The sequence below is a fragment of the Microtus ochrogaster genome, linkage group LG10 (genome assembly GCF_000317375.1).
Source record: "Microtus ochrogaster isolate Prairie Vole_2 linkage group LG10, MicOch1.0, whole genome shotgun sequence".
Classification (NCBI taxonomy): domain Eukaryota; kingdom Metazoa; phylum Chordata; class Mammalia; order Rodentia; family Cricetidae; genus Microtus; species Microtus ochrogaster.
The window spans coordinates 15,263,760-15,272,246 of record NC_022035.1 but is presented as its reverse complement, the minus strand read 5'-3'; the positions used below and the strand labels follow the sequence as shown (position 1 = coordinate 15,272,246).

The window sequence follows — 8,487 nt, the reverse complement described above, 5'->3', positions numbered from 1 at the left end:
GACTCATGTAGTATCATAAGTAGAAGGTATAATATATTCTAATTGCCTACACATTTATTATGAGGAAATAATTAAAGGAGAAATTTAGTCAATACTAGCTAATACTCTCCAAAGGGGAAAAGGCTTAAGTTTTAATAAACCTGAAGTACTTCTATAGAGAAATTCTGTATTAGGCTTGTTCAATATAAGCTTTATTTAAATCTTAGCAAACACACATATTCACTGACTGTCCTTGGCTTTAGATTGAACAGGATCTCATTTGCAACATGATTTGAGCTATAAGTAATGTGGTATTACAGTGGCATGATTGAGTTGTTTGATAATTCAGGATCTTCTAATAACCCCACTCTCTCTTCTGAGTAATTCAAACATATAAATAATATGTATATACAGAGTTAGCTTAAACTCTATTTTGTGACTGACAAGATTATTTCATTGAATTTCTGTACTTAGAAGCAAGTAAAACTTCAAATTAAGCCTTTTTCCCAAACATAGGATATTTAAGTATTTGCCACTGTTAAGACAAATAAAGTATATTTGATATGATCTAAAAATATCTCAAAATTGTTTATATGATACTGACAAAAATCACAGTGTCTACTTGAAACTGTAGGTTTAGGGATGTTCAATTGATGCATTCTGTTATTTTAAGGTTTATGTCGTAAAGAGTCAGAAATTACACAACCATTATATGAAGATATTCTGAAAATTTAACCCACTGGAAAAGCAGCTACATGGTCTTTTGTACTAAGAAGTTCCCTGGTAATGCACCAGGGGCATTTGATAGATCACAGACATAAAAAGAATATTTGTACACTCTCTTAAGATTTGTTTAGGCCTATCTTGTAGCTGAAACACAAGGAAGCAGTACAAAGTAATCCTGAGTAAAATGCCCCCAAGCTTTGAGTACTGAAATAGGTTTCATAAAATAAAAGAAAAACTCCTTATGCAGCAACCTTGCTCTTGCTCTCAAGACAGGCTTTTATTTTTTGTGGGGGAATTAATGTGAGTACTATCAATGAACTCAGCTTCATAAGAATCCTTCCTTACATCTTTGATAAATGCTTTTTGTTTCTGTACATCTTAGTCCAAAATTCAAGTGCTTTTACTTTTACTGTGGACTCAGAGACAAACTTCTCTATTTTCTTTTGGCATTGAATCTTTGATGCTGTGATGGTATCAACAATATTAGTGGCCTTCCTCAGCATGTCTTCAAATGCAGAATACAGAATTAACCAATGTTTAAAGTAGGAAGCATAACATATTTGAGTAAGAAACAATGCTGGTATGGTAAGACAAAATACTTTTATGAGTGATATATTCCTTTCCCTTTGATCATTATTGCTCTAATTTCATTTTTAAAAGCCATTTGATTATGATCCAAAATGTGAAAAATAGTGTTTAGAGATAGAAACTCAATCATGTTTAGAATAAAGATGTTAATTTATAGTCTATTTGAAAAAAGATGGTATTATTTTCCATAAAAGTTGCAACAATATTCAACTCCAAGCACCACTTACACATGAACAGAATTCACAACTAATAAAGTCATGTGCAAATGTGCCCTGCTATGTCTTGGTATTCAGTAGTCTAAAGACATCCTCTTGGGGAGACCATAGGAATGAATGTGATATTATGATTCCATAATGCAATGAGTTAAGAAGCTCAGATTTGTGGAGAACATGCAATTCTAAAACATTTTAGACATTTTCAGTATATACATATGTACATATATAGATATATGTATGTGTATTGTATATAATATACAGGTAAAAATATATTCTGTCATATATACATATACATATATTCATATATATGTATATATGAAGAATCTATTTTATTCAGCTAAAGTAGTTCTGAAGAAACAAAAACAAGATGTTTAAAAGTAACAAACATTTCAATATATCACTAAAAACTAAAGAGCACTTTTAAGTGTGTGCATCTCATACACTATTGCTTTAGAATGAAAAAACATTGATGGATTGGTCAATGAATAATGTTGACTTCTCTTTCTTGTGCGAATAATCCAGTAGTTGGAGAGGTATAATTCTAGTGATTATTCGCTCTTAGAACAAATATTGTGATCTGAAGTTGTCCATTGAAGATTACTCATGCAGATACAAAGTGATTCTTGATAAGTAACCAGAGAATACTAGCTCATTATTCATTAACTCTAACTCCTAAAATGATACAAAAATGTTTTGAGATTAGGGAAAAATAATTTAGAGCACAGTGTGTTTATTTTTGCATGCGTTACAGGTAGGTCTCTAAGAGTTCCACGGTGTTTTTATTCTTGCATGTGGTACAGCTAGGTCTCAGAGTTCCAATTTAAAGTTACAAATACTATTCAGTGGAATAAGCTAGTTGGAAATGGGAGGTTTGTCAAAAACATATTAAAATCATCTGAAATCCATCCTTTCAAAAGAATGATGGCATTCAAAAAAAAGACATTAGGTCAACTTTAGTGTGGTTTTTCAACGTGTTCATCGTCCTTGATACTATAGCCTAGTTTCATGTTTTCACAATTTAGTCTTCAGTTTCCTCTATGGGCAGGACAGGGGTATGCACATAGCAAGAACAGCCTCTAACTAGCATATGGCACAAGATAACTCTTAATATTCTGACTTTCAAATATAGTGAATGGACCAATTTTTCTAATTTAAAGAGGATAAGGAAAAAGTAGAAATACATCCATGAGACTTAGCTTTTCATGGACATTTTCATCTTATTATTTTAAAGTTGTTTAAACATGAGCATGGAAAATTTTCTACATTTTAAAATATCATCTAGTTTATATAACCCCAAACTTGTCTGAGAACAGAAAGAAAGAAGATAGGTAAAATAACTATTGATCTTCAATGTCAATATCACATTATATTCTACAACATTCTAAATTGTCTCTAATGTCATATATTTCTTATAATTGAAACACTATTTCTGATTAAAACTTAATTTTCTAATTCTCTTTAACTGTGTTAAATTAATTTATTTCAGCAATTCAAAACACTCTTCCATAATATCTTAAGCTCCAAATTATTATCACTTACTCCTTTAGATTGTAAGACTTAGTACTCTAAGGCCTTAATCTGCCCAGTGCAGAATCTCACCACCAGGTCAGCAATGAAAATATTATGAGTCCCCAGAGTGACAGGATATACACCCCAATCGTTGAACTGTCCCAGCTTATGCTCCTACAGAGACTTGGTCACAGAGGCGATTTGGCTCACGTTGAGGAGGCTGTGAAGGACTTCCTGCCCGCAGTCTTGGCAATTCTAGCAGGGTTAGTTACGTCATCCTGAACCACCTGTACTGGCTCTTAACTTCTGCCAGGCCTTCTAGGATTGCCAAAACATCTGAGAAACCTCTCTTTCTTTCCTGTGCAACAATTCGAAGGCCGGAAATTCACCATGTCTATTCTCAGATCCGTATCAGAGAGATCTCTGACTCTGATGGAATTCCTACGGTTAAGGTTGATCTCTACAACACCTCAAAAGGACTCTTCTAACCTGCCTTGCCCAGCAGTGCCTCCACTGGTGTCTATGAAGTCCTGGATAAAACATACTACATGGGAAAGCCTGCCTCAAAGGCTGTTGAGCACATGAATAAAACTATAGCACCCTTTATGGTTAGCAAGAAACTGAAGGTTGCGGAACAACATTCTGATGGAATGGAATGAAGGGATGGAACTGAAAATACATCTAAATTTGGTGCAAATGCCATTCTACAAGTCTCACTCGCTGTCTGCAGAGTTTGTGCCATGGAAAAGGGAAGCCCCTTTACCATCACACCTCTGAGTTGGCTAATAACCCTGAAGTCATCCTACAGCACCGTCCTTTAATGTGATTAAGGGTGATTCTCAAGCTGGCAAGAAGCTAGCTATACAAGAGACCTGCAGTGGTGTCCAATTTCCCAGAGGCCATGGTTATTGGAGCAGAGGTTTACCTGAACCTTAAGAAAGTCATCAAGGAGAAATACAGGAAGAGTGCCATCAGTGTGAGTAATGAGGACATTAAGTTTGCACCTAACACCCTGGAGAACAAGGAAGTCCCAGAGGGGCCAAAGAATGCAATTGCAAAAGCAAGCTACACTGTCATTAGCATAGAGGTGTCTGCCTCTGTGTTCTCCAGGTCTGGTAAGTATGGCTTGGACTTCAAATCTCTGGTAGTCACACCTGACCAGCTGCTTGACTTGCATAAGTTCTTCATTTGGGAGTAAGCACTGCTGTCTTTTGAACACCCCTGTGACCATCCTTTTGGGATGGAGGATTGCAAGGGTGGAAAGACTGAGAAATGACTAGAACTGGGGTGCATGATGTGAAATTACTAAAAAAAAAATACAAAAGTGAAAAAAAAACGTAAAAATGGAGTAGAAGAATTTAATTTTTAAAAAATAGTTTGACATTTGTTCTGAAATGCTGTTTTGATTTTATCGCAATATCAGGTGCATGAGAAGAACGGACAATTCTGCAAGACTAATAATACAGAAAAGCCATGAAGTGAAGGATGGTTATTGGCCATCTCGGTCATTTATGCTAGCCCCAGGTGGTTATGGGTATTCTTCTTTTCCCTGGTTGAGCAGTCACAGGAAGCCATCCCATAGTATGCACTGCTGTTGCATCAGACTATCATTGTGTTAAAGTTCTCCATTCTGTCAAGTCTGCTTAAGTTTCACCCCGTGCTCCTCTCTACCTTCCAGAGGAGCCAACCTGCCAAGAAAGTGTTCAACCCTAACCAAAATGAGCTCACTGCTTTGTGCTCATGGAGGCTTTGTATGTAGCACTCCTTTAGGACAGAGCATTCAGTGTGAATTTGCATTCGCAACTTCATTGACAGGTATTTAAATAATGCTAAATTCTCTTAAAGTTTACTATTCAATTATGCGCGTGCGCGCGCGCGCGTGTGTGTGTGTGTGTGTGTGTGTGTGTGTGGTGTAGGTAAAAGAACAACTGTGGTTGTCAGTTCTATTTTTTGCCTATGTGAGTCCTGCATTCAAACAAAGATCATCAAACATAGAAGTAAATATACTTACTTGATGAGATTTGTTACTCTCCCAATCTTGGTTCATTTTCATTACAAAATCCCCTTAGATATTAGCTATTTAAAAATTAACATCACTCAAAAATGGAACCTGGTTTTTATGGTTATACAAATCTAATTCCATTTAATCATATTTAGGAAAGAGTAAGTATATTACTTACTAAATAAAGCCCACAAAATTAAATTATTCTGTGGTTTCAATTCTCCAGTAAGAAATAAATTTTATTCAGAACAAATCAGATGTACACCTTTGTTTTGTATACTTACTAATAAGTAACTTTTAATAGGTTTCCCAGTAGCAATTCTTTGTAGATATTACTCAGCATGAAGTTTTAATGATGTACAGATAGCAAGTGAAATTCTTCACATATATGGTAAGTAAATCGTTAGAAAAAAATATATACTGTGTATTTGAAGAAATCATATCTTGTATTAGTTATTTTCATTATTGCTTTGACAAAATATTTAATCAAAGCAACTTAATGGGGAAAGGGGATTGTTACGGCTCCCCATTTCAGGGCTTCACAGTTCATCATCGAGGTGAAGACATACAATCAGGATCTGAGTCAGCTGATGGATGACATTGCATCTTCAGTCAGGAGTCAGGGAGTGATGCGTACTTGTCTCCATCCCATCCTCTCTTTCCAATGCAGTCTAGGACCTAAGCTCAGGGACCGGCACTTAGGCCCTGCTCATCTCACCTCCATTAACAAAAGCCATCTAATACTGCTGATCAAGAGACTTGTCTCACTGCTCTTGTCAAGGTGACAAAGTTAACCAAGAACAGCATTCACCCTGCTTTGAATTTTCATGTTCAAAAGGGTCATAAACAAAATAATGCATAACTATTTCTTCATTCATTAGGTAAACCTGTGTTTGCTATGGTTTATAATAAATGGTCTCAAGTTGTGGAGATTGATCTAGTCATTCTTATGCGTATCTGAATGGTTTTTGAATAAAAATTAGTTTCCAGAATAAAATCCCTGCTTTGATCACATATTGACAGCCTTTCCCACTGAAAACAACAACCTTATAATGTCTTCATAAACAACATGATGTCCAAGATTCAATCAAATAAAATATCTATAGAATATAAAGTGTTAATTTCAGTTAAATCTTCAACTGTTATGATGATAAATTATTGTATAACAAGCTGTGTGTTTATGCTTCTGTGTGTATGTGTGTGTAAGTGCTCAAAATGCAAATAATTAAATTTATATTCTTTGTGTCTTTTTTTTTTTCAAAAAAAGGCATCCAACACAAGCAAGTTATTTAAATTCTTTGGATTTCTCATCCCAGAATACTGTATTCTTTCAAACTGCTTCTTATTTAACTAAAATCCCAGGGGCTATAAGGCTGCCAAGAAGTATAGTATTTCTGGCTCAAAGAACAAGGACAATTCCCCCAAGTGTGGAATGTATTGAAAGTTGTTTAGTATAAACGCGAAGATGCTGAAACTCTATTCACTGTAAGACAAATTGAAATCCAGTGCACTTGAAGGTAAGCATTGCAGAAGCAGCTGCAGCAACAAGCTTGTTGGAGTCGGCAGTTTTAATGAGAACATTATGAAAAAGTTGAATCTTGCTATTTTCTATTGGCTGTCAACAGCATCTATTCACCAGTATTTTCTGTTATAGTAGAAAAGTTAATCATCTGGATTCATTGAGCATTCCAATAAGCATATCATTATCATATAAATATACTCTGTACTGAGAAAACCTTCTGTGTTGTAACTAGACAGTGCATGATCTTGCAAGGTCACTGAATCTATATAAATCAGGATTTTGAAAAGGCCTAGTTTATGGCAGTTTATTGTTGAAGAGAGCTGGGAAGCATTGGGAGAAGACAGTGATAATGTGCTTTTCCTTAGAAACCTCAGTGACTAAAGAAATTAATCACAAAAAGCGACAATTGCACACAAAATTATTCTGCAGTTGTTTAATTTCTTAGCTGTTTGCTCGTGGCAGGGTATGCAGGTCACACAGGCTAGACCTGTGGCAGAATTCATTATCTTGTTTCCCAGAGGTGTGTAGATGTAACTAAACTTCAAATAAAGCTAAACCTGTGCTCAAACAGTAGTTAGGGTCAGAGTTCTTGAGCTTTCAACATCCCTGTTCTCTGGCCTCTCCCCTCAGCATCTATCGAACCTCTGTTTCATGTCTATATGAAGCCAGTGAAACACGAGAAGATTTATGTTCCGAGGCGTTCACAGTGATTTTGAATTGATTTTGGTTGGGATAGGTACAGTTGCAGACCTTAGATGCCTTACCAGAGGATGAGTGCAGGCTTGCACCAATGTCCTCCCTCTGTCTTTCTTTCCTTGAAAATACATAGGCAATAAAAGATATCAAAAATTGGGTGCTTTAATCTTAATAAGGGTTATAATCACTAACCAGAAAATGCATATGAGAAATAATAACACTAAGAATTTCATAGAATTCTCACTTAAAAAAATGTTTGTATGTGTGTGAGCATGAAGGCACAAAGGTGGAGGTCGGAGGGAATCTTGTGTGTAGGAGCCCGTTCTCTCTTAGCCAGCTAGGGTTCCTGGTTTTGAGGGACGTTAAGGCTAAGGAAGTGTCAGATAAAAGAAACTGAGACAGAAAACACAGGATAGAATTGGCAGGTCAGTTTGTTCATGCCAAAACAGTCAAATAGCCCAGAGTTTATTTCTGAACTTGCTTTTATATAGATCAATGGCAGAAGGCAGAACAAAGAGCCATACCGTCAGCCAACCATCTTCCTGCACTGTCTTTGGGAGAAAACGTAAGCAGGTTCATCACTCATGTGAATTCTGCTGGCAGCAAACAGCTTTCTTTTTTCTACTTCTTAATAGATAATGTATTCTTTTCTCATGGGCAAAATCACTTCCCTGTGGGCTTAATCAGAACTTTTTCATAGCCCTCAAGGATACAGACAGAGCAGGCACGCTTGAACTCAAATGAGTATTTTAAGTCAGAATTGACACCAGACGGAAACTGAGTCACCCGTGGGCTAACACACTTTTGAGAACTGGATCTCTTTTCTTCTACATGCCTTCTGGCTTGCTTGGTGTTAAGTTTCTTTACCAGTAATCTTGTAATCCCTGAGGATACAGGTTGTATAATATTATTTTAATCATGTAAAGGTGTGTTCCATTTGTTTATGCTACATTTGATTATCAATGTAAAGATGTGCTGTTTAGCCTGCCTAAGGTACCTGATTGGTATAATAAAAAGCTGAATGGTCACAATCCAGCTGGCCTTGGTGAGCTCCCAGTGGATCAGCCCCACTGTCTCCGTGGGTGGGTGCACCTTTCTTGGTCCTGACTTCCTTGCTCATCTTCTCCCTCCTTCTGTTCCTCATTGGGACTTTGGGAGCTCAGTCCAGTGTTCCAATGTGGGTCTGTGTCTCTATCTCCATCCATCGCCAGATGAAGGTTCTATGGTGATATGCAAAATATTCATCAGTA

General features: G+C 36.4%; 1 pseudogene; it reads left to right on the top strand.

The window, feature by feature from the left end:
* Positions 1–303: 303 nt before the first annotated feature.
* Positions 304–4,293, top strand: LOC101983639 (annotated as a pseudogene).
* The last annotated feature ends 4,194 nt before the right edge of the window (positions 4,294–8,487 follow it).